The following is a 14,539-nucleotide window of genomic DNA, read 5'->3' on the forward strand; positions in this document are numbered from 1 at the left end:
TTGTGACTGTTGTTGTGCCTGTTGTATCTGTTGTTGCTGTTGTTGTTTTCCCCGCCCGTATTTTTGTTTTTTGTTTCCTTGTCCATTTTGGTCCCACGAGTAGCTAGGGAATTAAAAAGTCCGCCCGGCCAGAGCCCCGCTTGGTCGGGTAAGGCTACCTACTACCGGGGGGTCGCCTGGTACCCCGGAGGATCCGTTCTTGGCACAAAAACCCCTGTGCCATCCATCCCTCAGCACGGAGTCTCACACCTTGGATTGGGGGGGGTGTTTTCCAGAGCTGCCCCCGGGGACACCACCCTGGTGACGAGTGACTTCCACCCTAAGCCACCCGGGATTTTTATCGACATCCATGTCTAGATCCGCCGAGTTTAGTTATCCAGCAGGGCCACCTCTTGCAGGATGTAGTATAACTTAATGCTACGCTCGGACGGTCTTGGTGAATAGAAGGTGAAGCCTTAACTATTCACCCTGGCGGAATGGAAGCCCGAAGACTCCCCCCCTTGGCCCCTTTTATTGAGTTAAGATCGTTTTCGAATAGTTTTCGCCAATATTTGTCAGTTTCATTTTACTTTCTCATGAAAAGAATCTCGTATGAACACTCACGTTACTTTTTTCTTACCATAATTTACGAGTATAATTGAATTTTCTAGAATTATGATTTAGAATTGCATATTAAAAATAAAAAATTGATCAAATGAATAATAATGTTGATAGAATGCGACACATTCTCCCTGAACCAATATATTAATAGAGAAAAAAAAAAAAAAAAAAATCCAAGTCAAACTGACATTTAAGCTTAAGTACGCCATTAAATCAGTTCCAAATAATCCGTTTGGCGAATTCATAGTAAATTATAGAGAAAGCCTTTCTTTATAACTGCACTTTCGGTGTATTGATTTTCTATCTTCTCGGAAGTTTGGTTAGAAATTTAATAAGCAAATACTTAGAGGTAGGAAATCATTTAAATATCTAAATGGACGTTTAGAAAACCTTATTTAACTCTCGTAAAATGAGAGTATAAGATGGTCCTACATATGTCTGGTGAGTCACCTACACTGTTAAATGTGTGTGAGGATGGACCTATCTTGGTTTAGTGAATCGTATGCTTGTGAAGTCCAAGTCTAAAATAATTAATCGAAACGTTTTTGAAGGAGATACTCAGAAAGGTGACCTCGCCAAAACGTGGTACAAACCATTTTGAAAAGTCATTTAGTGAGTGTTTAAATCAATTTGGTTAACGATTGAATTTGAATTTTAGATCACAAACTATCAAATAAACCCGTAGGGGGATTAGCCACTTCTTCAGGGTACTTGGCGTCCCTGCGGGTATCCCAGACTAACAACATGAACATGAGCAACATATACTGTAACCCCCCCTCCCCCCCAATACATTTACACAGTAAACATAGGACATAGTCATCATAGTACAGGGCTTATTAGTTCAGAGCCGTAGTGCAGATTGTGTCAGAATGAGGAGGAAACGGCCCCTCACGGCGTTGCAATCGAGTGATTGCGCTATGAAACCTTTTGATCTTTCAGACAAAAGAAGATAGTAGCGCAAAAATAACTAGTAGGGAAAGTCATCCACCTCTTTAGAAGGGGAGGTTTTATCTACTAGATCAAAAGGGGATGGCACAAAAAGCCTCCTTTGGCTGCGGTGCCGTGAGGCATAGGTCCCACCTCCCATAATCTAATCTGTCAAATTATCAAAATTTACAATTAATTTCGACGATTAAATTCTGAATAAATTTTTTTTTTTTTTTTTAAATCTTAAATCTTTAAATCTTTTTTAAGTCTTAATTTATTAAATTTATGATTAAATTGTTTTTTTAATCAGTGCTCATCTCTGAGTTAAAATAACAATAAGCTAGTAACCGAGTTGCAACACTGAGTCGGGGAAGAGAAGGTAGCACAAGGTTGCTTCTACCGTGACATTGAGCAGTAAGTTTCATGTTTTACTTTATTTTGTAATCGTAATCGTGTCTAGTTTTAAATTATTTTAGTGCCTACCTATGTTCTGATTGTATACGAAGTGCATTGTTCATTTTTTTTTTTTTTTTAGTGGTCAAATTAGGTCCGACCCAGTATATTATCTATCCCGGTCTTATTAGGAGTAGTTATCTCTTTAAAATCTTTTTTCTCTGCCCTAATTAGCTATAAGATTCCAAATTTTCCTAAATTTTTTTATTGTATATAAAAATAAGGTCAATTCCATTTTTATCATCCACCCCGCCGTAATACTGGTTATGGTCTCTCCAAAACACCCTTTTTTGGGTGTACCCTAATTGAATCATCTATCCCCGGCCTTAATAGTTGTTTTTATCTCCACATCTTTCTATCCAACCTGCTATAATTTTCCAATGTTTCTGTAAATGCAGACAGAAGTTTGGAGTCTACATCTACTCTTTCATGAAAGGAAGTTCGTGATTGGTGCAAAATAGTCTTAGTTATTACATTTATTTGTTTTAGAGTCTTACTGATGTACTATTTTCTTTTGTAGAAGAATGTTCGTTTTTTAACTAGTTAATTAGTTTTGATTATAATGAAACATTTCTGTAGAACTTATAACAAAAAAATATATATAAACGGAATTTGATATTCGAATTTTGTTAGTTTTATTAAAAGAAAATTATCAATAAGTCTTACAAAATGGTATTATTGTTCGCTGAATTTACTGAAATATGGGGCACACTAAAAACAATGTAGGCGAGTATTGTTCTCATGCTTGCTGCTAGTATCCAGTAAATAAGACATTAGAGTGACTACAATATTTGCATGTAGCACACTTCCATTAAGGTAATTAAATTCACTATTCGTCTTTCAATTTTTAATCATGCACTTTAATAGAATACTTTATTTGCAATTTCTTAAGGTGTCTTCATTTTATTTTCAATTACCTAAACCAAATTTTAAAACTATTTGATGTAATCTGTCTATCTAGGTTACAACGGTCTCTCTTTTCTCATTTTCTGATAGCCCTTGGAAGGGTGGCCTTCATGGACATTGCCCAAATACCTACCTCTCAGAGGAGCATCAAAGGGTCAACTCTTGTGAAGTTTTTGGGAAGGGTACCTTCCTCAATTCTTTCAACATGCCACGATATCATCCTCCTTGGACTAATGGTACGATTTTAAGTTCCTTTAGATGTTGTATGCAAAACGTAGGCCTTAAAACTTGCAACACTTCATTTATGCTTACTTAAGGGAATATCCAATATGTTATATTAGCATTAGCTTGTCCATTTCTGTGAGTGTTTTTATGTTATTTACGATCGCTCCAAGGTATTATAAGAAGAAAAATGTTCTTTTACTATTTCTGAACTAAGTTAATTCGTTAGATTTTTTTTCAGGTTTTGTAGCAGTTAACTCTTGGTATAAAATATTTATATAGAGTACTGTAAGTCTGTGGATATATCTTGAGGACATGTAAATCAGTTTAATACGTAGTAAAGGCCGTATCTTTATTTGCTCATTGGAACAACTTATGGAGTTACTAGCGGCACAAAACATTCTGTGCTTTCCAGGTTAGTTGTTCTTTGGCTTATTACTTATTTATAAAACGTTACCTAACTTTTTGTTTAAAATAATCAGAAAATGAGCTAGAATTGTGCCTAAATTGTTATGGTTTTTCTACCTTGGGAGTTAAATTAAGCTATCTCTTCCATTTCATAAGAATAAATTGTTTTTATTTGACTGGATTTATATGTAATATTCGTAATAAGTGAGGAACGCTATAAAAATTGAGTACCTAACACGAACTATATCTACGCAAAGAAGAACCAATACTGGAGGCTGTGTGAACGGTTAAAAAAAAAAGAAGCAAATCTTGTAAATTTTCAAAGTAAATTTTATTTTATTTTACTAAGTAATTGTAATGTGATAGAATTACATATCAGTGATAAAATGTTATATTTAATTCCAATCTACATTAATTGTAGTTGATTAGCTTACTTATTTTATGTATGAATACCTTGGCATCCTTTGGGATGCCTAGCTTTTTGATGTTGGGAGATTTTAATTGTTGAATTGAAGGAAAAACATATTTTGTCCACATATAGTATGGTAGCATTATATTGTTAGGGAAATTCTAATAGATGTTCTAAAGATAAAATAGGTAATAGCAATGGGTTTAAATTGTTTGAATTACTAAGTGACTTTGATATAATAGTACGTATTAAATGGAAGACTGGATGGTGAATAGACCAATATAAATATGATTAGTTCATCCTTTATCGATTATGGGTGTATTAGCTCAGATTTAATTACATTAATTCATTCATTTAAAATTGACAGCCAGTTATTCAAGATCGCATATCAAGTAATATTTCCCTATCGTTTTCAAATGACAAACAGCTCCAAAATCTTTAGATTGTGTCTTCTCAGTATATCGAAAATTAATGTGGGTAAATGCGTTTTTCTTTACAACTTCTACATCTTTTTCTACATCTGGAAATTCATTTAATGCCCTTGTTCTTCTATACCCTCAGATTACATCATGATTATATCTGTAATGTTCGTGAGTTACCAGACGACCAGTTTGCTAAAAGGTTGGCAATAACTATTATTGAAAATAAACTATCATGGTTTAAAGAAATTAATAATTTAAATATAGGTAACATGCTATCAATAAAAGACATGAATGGTGAAATGTATTTATTGAAGTACGCTAAAACCGAGAAAATCTGTTCAAGAAATAATTTATTTTGGATCTTAATAATTTACGAGTTCTACAATCATTAATGGAGCGTTGCATTTTGAGTTGGGTACTAAAAACTATTTAAATAGAAGCCTCCTTTTAGAACGTTAAGAATTAACTTGGTGACTCTCATGACTTATATAGGACGCCTTGCACTCCCATTTAACCATGTTGGTGACTCTCATGACTTCTATAGGACCACCTTGCATTCACATTTAACCATGTTGGTGACTCTCATGACTTCTATAGGACCACCTTGCATTCACATTTAACCATGTTGGTGACTCTCATGACTTCTATAGGACCACCTTGCATTCACATTTAACCATACTGGCGACTCTCTAGACCTGCATTGAACTACCTCACACTCACATTTAAGCATGCTGGTTACTCTCTAGACCTATGTGGAAACTAACCTACCCTCACTCATCTTTTACCATGATGATGACTAACAAGACTTATATAGGATTGACTTCAATCACAATTAACCATGATAATGACTCTCTAGACCTAAATAGAATTTACTTTGACTTACATTTAACAATGCTGGTGACTCTCATAACTTATATAGGACGCCTTGCACACACATTTAACCATGCTGGCGACTCTAATGACTTATATAAGACCACCTTGCATTCACATTTAACCATACTGGCGACTCTATAGGCCTACATTGTACTACCTTACACTCACATTTAACCATGCTGGTGACTCTCTAGACCTATGTGGAAACTAACTTACACTCATCTTTTACCATGATGATGACTCACAAGACTTATATAGGATTGCCTTCAATCACAATTAACCATGATAATAACTCTCTAGACCTAAATAGAATTACCTTTGACTTACATTTAACTATGCTGGTAATCTACGTTATACTTACCATTTAAATTATTTTTCATCGGGTCACATGTAACCTATTTATGTATTGGTCCACTTTTTTTCTTTCCTAGTCTCCACCATGGTTAAAAGTGTGTGTAAGCAGCACTAAATAGGTCTCACCAGCAAAGTCAGAATGTGTGTGCAAGGTCGTATATATGTATGTCATGAGAGTCATTGGTATGGTTAAAAGTTTGGAAGTCATGAGAGGCGTTAGCATGGTTAAATGTTTGGAAATCATGAGTCATATTGCCAAGATTTTTGTTTCTTTTTTTTCAAAATAGATCGACTAAACTGCTACAACCCAGCCTAGCCCTTAATATTACCTATCAAAAGCAGGAGCAGCAACTTTACACAGAAATTAGGGACTATTTTCACTTTTTTTCCATGGTTTTTCCTTTCACTTTTTTAAAATAGATCCATCCAACATGTACAACCTCGCATTGCCCTTAATAATAACTCTCAAAAGCAGAAAAAAGATCCTACCACGGAAATTAGGGACTATTTCCGCTTATTGCCAAGATTTTTGTTTCTTCTTTTTCAAAATAAAACGACTAAACTACTACAACCCAGCCTAGCCCTTAATATTACCTATTAAAAGCAGAAACCGCAACTTTACACAGAAATTAGGGTCTATTTCCACTTTTTTCGATGGTTTTTCCTTTTTGCTTATCAAAATAGATCGACCCAAGAAGTACAACCAAGCGTTGCCCTATATATTCATTATCAATTGTAGAAATGGTAACTTCACACAGTAATTAGGGACTATTTCCAGCATTGCCCTAAATATTTATTATCTAAAGTAGAAAAGGCCACTTTACACAGAAATTAGGTGACTACATCCACTTTTTTCTGTGCTTTTTACTTCTTGTTTTTGAAAATAGATCGACACAAAAAGTACAACTTTGCATTGCTCTTAATATTAAGTGTTAAAAGCAGAAAAAGCTTCTTACCACTGAAATTAGGAGACTTTTTCCACTTTTTTCCATGGTTATTCCTTTTACTTTTTCAAAATAAATAGATCGACCCAACAAGTACAACCCAGCATTGCTCTTAATATTAACTATCAAAAGCTGAAAAAGCAACTTTAGAAAGAAATTACGGAGTATTTCCACTTTTATACATGGTTTTTACTTCTAGTAATTCAAAATAGATCGACCCAACAAGTACAACCCAGCATTGCTCTTAATATTAACTATCAAAAGCTGAAAAAGCAACTTTAGAAAGAAATTACGGAGTATTTCCACTTTTATACATGGTTTTTACTTCTAGTAATTCAAAATAGATCGACCCAACAAGTACAACCCAGCATTGCTCTTAATATTAACTATCAAAAGCTGAAAAAGCAACTTTAGAAAGAAATTACGGAGTATTTCCACTTTTATACATGGTTTTTACTTCTAGTAATTCAAAATAGATCGACCCAACAAGTACAACCCAGCATTGCTCTTAATATTAACTATCAAAAGCTGAAAAAGCAACTTTAGAAAGAAATTACGGAGTATTTCCACTTTTATACATGGTTTTTACTTCTAGTAATTCAAAATAGATCGACCCAACAAGTACAACCCAGCATTGCTCTTAATATTAACTATCAAAAGCTGAAAAAGCAACTTTAGAAAGAAATTACGGAGTATTTCCACTTTTATACATGGTTTTTACTTCTAGTAATTCAAAATAGATCGACCCAACAAGTACAACCCAGCATTGCTCTTAATATTAACTATCAAAAGCTGAAAAAGCAACTTTAGAAAGAAATTACGGAGTATTTCCACTTTTATACATGGTTTTTACTTCTAGTAATTCAAAATAGATCGACCCAACAAGTACAACCCAGCATTGCTCTTAATATTAACTATCAAAAGCTGAAAAAGCAACTTTAGAAAGAAATTACGGAGTATTTCCACTTTTATACATGGTTTTTACTTCTAGTAATTCAAAATAGATCGACCCAACAAGTACAACCCAGCATTGCTCTTAATATTAACTATCAAAAGCTGAAAAAGCAACTTTAGAAAGAAATTACGGAGTATTTCCACTTTTATACATGGTTTTTACTTCTAGTAATTCAAAATAGATCGACCCAACAAGTACAACCCAGCATTGCTCTTAATATTAACTATCAAAAGCTGAAAAAGCAACTTTAGAAAGAAATTACGGAGTATTTCCACTTTTATACATGGTTTTTACTTCTAGTAATTCAAAATAGATCGACCCAACAAGTACAACCCAGCATTGCTCTTAATATTAACTATCAAAAGCTGAAAAAGCAACTTTAGAAAGAAATTACGGAGTATTTCCACTTTTATACATGGTTTTTACTTCTAGTAATTCAAAATAGATCGACCCAACAAGTACAACCCAGCATTGCTCTTAATATTAACTATCAAAAGCTGAAAAAGCAACTTTAGAAAGAAATTACGGAGTATTTCCACTTTTATACATGGTTTTTACTTCTAGTAATTCAAAATAGATCGACCCAACAAGTACAACCCAGCATTGCTCTTAATATTAACTATCAAAAGCTGAAAAAGCAACTTTAGAAAGAAATTACGGAGTATTTCCACTTTTATACATGGTTTTTACTTCTAGTAATTCAAAATAGATCGACCCAACAAGTACAACCCAGCATTGCTCTTAATATTAACTATCAAAAGCTGAAAAAGCAACTTTAGAAAGAAATTACGGAGTATTTCCACTTTTATACATGGTTTTTACTTCTAGTAATTCAAAATAGATCGACCCAACAAGTACAACCCAGCATTGCTCTTAATATTAACTATCAAAAGCTGAAAAAGCAACTTTAGAAAGAAATTACGGAGTATTTCCACTTTTATACATGGTTTTTACTTCTAGTAATTCAAAATAGATCGACCCAACAAGTACAACCCAGCATTGCTCTTAATATTAACTATCAAAAGCTGAAAAAGCAACTTTAGAAAGAAATTACGGAGTATTTCCACTTTTATACATGGTTTTTACTTCTTGTAATTCAAAATAGATCGACCCAACAAGTACAATCCAGGTTTGCCCTTAATATTAAATATCAAAAGCAGAAAAAGGTTCCTGCCACTGTAATTAGAGACTTTTGCCACTTTTTTCCATGGTTTTTACTTCTTGTAATTCAAAATAGATCGACCCAACATGTACCATCCAGCAATGCTCTTAATGAAATGAAATGAAATGAAAGCCATTTATTAAATCATTTAAACAATACATTTAAATATTTAAATCAGCTAACGCTGTGACACCAATGCTCTTAATATTAACTATTAAAAGCAGAAGAAGCTTCCTATCACTGAAATTAGGGAAAATTTCCTCTTATTTCCATTGTTTTTACTTCTTCTTTTTCAAAATAGATCGACCCAACAAGTACAACCCAGCGTTGCCCTCAATATTAACTATCAAAAGCCGAAACAGCAACTGTACACAGAAATAAGCGACTTTCTCCACTTTTATGAATGGTATTTACTTCTTGTTTTTCAAAATAGATCGATCGAATAATAGATTAACAATTACAATCCAGCATTGCCCTTAATATTAATTCTCAAAAGTAGAAAAGGCAATTTTTTTAGAAATTAGTTGTCTATTTCTGCTATTTTCAGTTGTTTTTATTTCTTGTTTATCAACAAAGATCCATCCAACATGTACAACCCAGCATTACCCTTAGTATTAAATATAAAAGTAGAAAAAGTTTCCTGCCACTGTAATTAGAGACTTTTTCCACTTTTTTCTATGTTTTTTACCTCTCGTTTATCAATATAGATCTTTAAAAAATAAATAAATAAAAGTGCAGTTTAATAAATTTTAAGAAATGTTTTATATTTTTATGCAAGAAGTGGATTTATCCAGTAAAACTAGTGGTGCTGTTAAATTTCGTTTTTCTTTTCTGAACCTCTACTCTTAATTCCAGCTGTCCTAAGTTTTATAATGCTTTTTTTGGATTTTAAATACAATGTTCAAAAAAATTAAAAAAAGGACTTCAAATAATCTTTTTTTAATTAGTTTTTTTTTCTGATCTTTCCTTTCACCTGTTTTCTTGTGTAGGTGATTCTGTAATCTTTTTATGTTAACCATTACATCTTCTGCCAACAGATACACATTCAAAAGATCCTGATGAATGACACCTATGGACCAGAGACTGAAAGAAAAATAATTGATTGTTTTAAAGCCTTTTCCTTTTTAGGCCAAACTACTTTCATAATATTAATGCCTAAAGTAATAGTAACTAATTCTTGCAGAAAACTGATTGTTTAGATGTATCAACTTGGATATTAATATCTTATTAAGAATGGGTTTGTGAGTAGAAATGAAAATCTGAACACATGTTTTTTTAGGAGTTCTACTGGAACCATCAAGCACTGAACCCAGAAGAATATTTATTTATTTATTTATTTACAAAAACAATACCCATTGAAATTTGGGGTACACAGAGTTAAAGTAATACAAGAAACATACAATTTTTGATTTTTGTCTTAATTAACTGTAACTACAATAGTTAAGCGAACATTCTTCTAAGAAATATTTTCTCAGCATAAGAAATCTTTGGACAGTAATAGAATAGACAATTTATAGGTCGTTCATTGTCTACTCTTAAAGTATTAGTCATAGTATCATTTGTTAAGCACAATATTTCAATATATGATCGCCTTAACTTCACAAAACTTGGGCAGCGAAAAAAGGAAGGATCATCACCCTCTTTATGATTGCATGCCCGGTGAAATTAGCTGTTAACTAAAGAATTCCTCTAAGTATGCATTTTTAAGACTTTTATTTGAGTCTCTCATCTGGCTGATTAATCTAATCCATTAGATGACATTCAATGTAGATCAAAGTTTTGAAACTGAGAACAACACTAATCATTGAAATAGGTACAATAAAATGTAAGATAATATAAAAAAAAATACATACGATATATACAATAAGATAGATACAAGTAGTTACAGAAAATAGATACAATAAAATGTATAGTAATATAATACAATATCAAATGAAATATACATTATTTATAATATAGGTACAATAAAATGTAAGATAATATAAAATAGAATACATACGATATATACAGTAAGATAGATACAAGTTACAGAAAATAGATACAGTAAAATATATAGTAATATAATACAATATCAAATGAAATATACATTATTTATAATATAGGTACAATAAAATGTAAGATAATATAAAATAGAATACATACGATATATACAGTAAGATAGATACAAGTTACAGAAAATAGATACAATAAAATGTATAGTAATATAATACAATATCAAATGAAATATACATTATTTATAATATAGGTACAATAAAATGTAAGATAATATAAAATAGAATACATACGATATATACAGTAAGATAGATACAAGTTACAGAAAATAGATACAATAAAATGTATAGTAATATAATACAATATCAAATGAAATATACATTATTTATAATATAGGTACAATAAAATGTAAGATAATATAAAATAGAATTCATACGATATATACAGTAAGATAGATACAAGTTACAGAAAATAGATACAGTAAAATGTAAGACAATATAAAATAAAATACACACGATATATACAATAAAATAGATATAAGTAGTTACAGAAAATAGATACAATAAAATATATAGTAATATAATACAATATAAAATTAAATAAACATTATTTATAATATAGGTACAATAAAATGTAAGACAATATAAAATGAAATACATACGGTATATACAATAAAATAGATACAAGTAGTTACAGAAAATAGATACAATAAAATATATAGTAATACTCCGTAACAAAAACTTACAGTTTTAAAAGTCAAGTATAAGGGTTGATTAAACGCCAAAAGGTACACAAATCAGCAGTTCCCAACATTTCATTAATACTTCATTGATATAATTTAAGTAATTTTACTGCATTAACTTTTCCTTCACATTTTTTAGAATTTATTAGATGTCACAGACCCTTATGCTGGCCATTTTCGTCTACAAAATATTTACTCAAGTAGCACACCATTTAACTTAGATTGACTGTAATATCTATTTATCTATAATAATCAAACTATTAATCACAGGTGAAAAAGAAAACGTTATAAAAAATATAAAAAAAAATATGAGGCTAAAAATTCATAAACTTTTTTAAAAAATGCTTACACCAACTTACATCGATGATTTTGTTTTTATTTTTAAATAAAAATCATTGGTTTAAGTTCATTCTTCGATTAAAGTAATTGTTATTTTATGTTGTAGTCAAACGTTTATAATAATAGGTAATAATTATCTGGCTTTATCGCAAATAATATAGTTTTCTTCAATTACATTCTCAATCTAGGTATTCATCCCACAATGTTATATATATGTAATATAAAATAAAGAAAATAAAGATATGCATATTTTTAGGACAGCTAATTATTCCAGTATTTTACTATAAGTAAAATTAGGGGGACTAAATTAAATTACAATTGAGAAATGAGTAAATATTGTTGAATAATCTACTTGTTATTAACTGTATGTTATTTGTGCTCACGAATATTTCGGTAAGACGAATTCAAGACTGAAATATTGTTTTGAATCCTCTGTGATTCAAATTTAAACAGTAGCCGACTCTAACTTAGTCTTTTTCTACTTTAACATGCATGTATATGTGACTACTCAGAATAAAGGGCATATTAAAGATAAATCAGAAGAATAATTTGGAATAGAGTTAAAATAAAGTACCTATTTAATTACGAAGATATAATATACATTTTATCATAATTGTAACAAAATAATATTATGAATGAACTGGCCAGCATAAGGGTCTGTGACATCTAATAAATTCTAAAAAATGTGAAGGAAAAGTTAATGCAGAAAAATTACTTAAATTATATCAATGAAGTATTAATGAAATGTTGGGAACTGCTGATTTGTGTACCTGTTGGCGTTTAATCAACCCTTATACTTGACTTTTAAAACTGTAAGTTTTTGTTACGGAGATTTTTGTACCTTTTGGATAGATTTTCCTTTTTGTCTATTTGCAAAGTTACGTCTGCTTTACAGATTTTTTAAAATTTGGAATAAGCTATTCTATCATTATAACCTGATAAGGTGTTAAATCGGAACCGTAACTACCACTGGAGAGATCTTTTTAAAGAATGATTATAGTTGCGGTCCCCAAACCATCCTCAATAACAATTTTTTTTAGAAAGCGTTTTGAATAAAATAGGAAGGTATTTGTACGTAAATAGCAAAATTAAACTGCGATTTCAGTACTTCCTTTTAAGAGGAGCAAGAAAAATAAACTGCGATTACAGTACTTCTCCCTAAAAGGCAAAGATTTTGAATCGAACGACAATTCATTGATGTAAATCGGTTCACTCATTGATCATTTTAACGATTGCAGTACTTCCCTTAGTAGGTGTAAGAGCATGATGGCACTTCACAGCCACGTAGAGGAGCTTTAATCACTTTTTCGTGCTAAATTTTATCAAAATCGGACTAAGCGTTATAGAAATATTGGTAATAGTTTTAGAAAGGGCCTTATTTGGGTGGGGCAAACTTCCCTCCTTATGAGGCATAGCGTCGAGACTTTTAAAGTGCAAATCTGTACAAAATTTCGATTCGAATGACACTTCATTCATGAAAATCGGTTCTCGTGTCGATAATTTGAAACGATTGCTATACTTCCCCTTAACAAGTGTAAGAGCAGATCGTCGCTTTATTGTTACGTAGGGGAGCCCTAACTCTATCATCCTACCAAATTCTATCAAAATCGGGCCAAGATTTACAGTTATTAGTAATAATAATTTTGGAGGGGGCCTTACATAAAGGGGGCTAACTCCTCTCCCATTCGATGTACAGCGTTGAGACCCCCCAAAAGGCACATCTACATAAAATTCCGAATCGAATGACACCTCATTCATGAAAATCGGTTCACGCGTTTAGGCGCTACGTTGTTTACAAAAAAGGTAACAAGAAGAAGAACAACAACAAGAACAAGAACATTTTTTGAAAAAGCCGTTTTTGCTCATTTTCGGCAACTTTTTTCTCGAAACCTATTAGATCTGGGTGGTTGCAAAAAAATTACAGTTATAAAGGAGGGTTTGGAGTAAGATTTAAAGAAAATTTGGGAATTTTATCTTTTATAGAAAAATAGAAAAAAATTGTCAAAGTTGGGTGTTTTTCAACGTTACGCTTTTTCGTGCAGTTTTTGATGGTCAACCCTTATACAACTGTCCTACCGGACAGTTTTAATAATACAATATAAAATGAAATATACATTATTTACAATATGGGTACAATAAAATGTAAGACAATATAAAATAGAATACATAAGATATATACAGTAAGATAGATACAAGTTACAGAAAATAGATGCAGCAAAATATATAGTAATATAATACAATATATACAATAAATATACAAAAAATATACATTACTTACAAATATATATTATTTATACAGTCTTTATTTATTAAAATAAAAATAAAAATAAAATACATTCCTGGGTGTACAAAATAATTATAAAGACATCTGCCATGGTCAATGACCGTCGGCGGAGTGGTTAATACAATTTTCTTTTCTTTTTTTTTCTTTTTATTATTAATTCTTATTATTATTATTATTAAAGAAACCAGAGAGTTAAAAAAATTTAGGTAAATAAAAGTTTTCAAAAAATCATTTGCGAATAATTAATAATAACCTTTTTCAGAAAGTAATGGATTACCCTATAAATCTAACATTTATTTCTATTATGTAATTTAACCAATACTAGAACCGTATATACTTATTGCTTTACAATATTGTGCTAACCGAGGCCAATCAGAACCATTTAATATTTCTAATATTTCCACATTTGTTATAGAAATATTCCTAAAATATTTTAGTCTGACCTCACTCAGTCTAGAACAAACTACCAATATATGGTACATTCGATCAAGCATTAGGTCATTACATAAGAGACAAACTTCTTCGGTATTATCATGGTGGTATGGCG

At 31.3% G+C, this 14,539-nt stretch overlaps 1 long non-coding RNA gene across 2 annotated transcripts; it reads left to right on the top strand.

Annotated features, from left to right (window-relative positions):
- The first annotated feature begins 1,893 nt into the window (after window positions 1-1,893).
- LOC141447962 (uncharacterized) lies at window positions 1,894-12,413 on the top strand. Of its 2 annotated transcripts, none has more exons than XR_012454719.1 (4): window positions 1,894-1,941; window positions 2,942-3,122; window positions 3,350-3,523; window positions 9,673-12,413. It is a non-coding gene; the product is annotated as an uncharacterized lncRNA (long non-coding RNA). The 2 variants fall into 2 exon arrangements; XR_012454718.1 differs by having other exon boundaries at window positions 1,899-2,796.
- The last annotated feature ends 2,126 nt before the right edge of the window (window positions 12,414-14,539 follow it).

The sequence above is a fragment of the Rhodnius prolixus genome, unplaced genomic scaffold, assembly GCF_049639745.1.
Source record: "Rhodnius prolixus isolate KJV_2025 unplaced genomic scaffold, Rpr scaffold_13, whole genome shotgun sequence".
NCBI classification, from domain to species: domain Eukaryota; kingdom Metazoa; phylum Arthropoda; class Insecta; order Hemiptera; family Reduviidae; genus Rhodnius; species Rhodnius prolixus.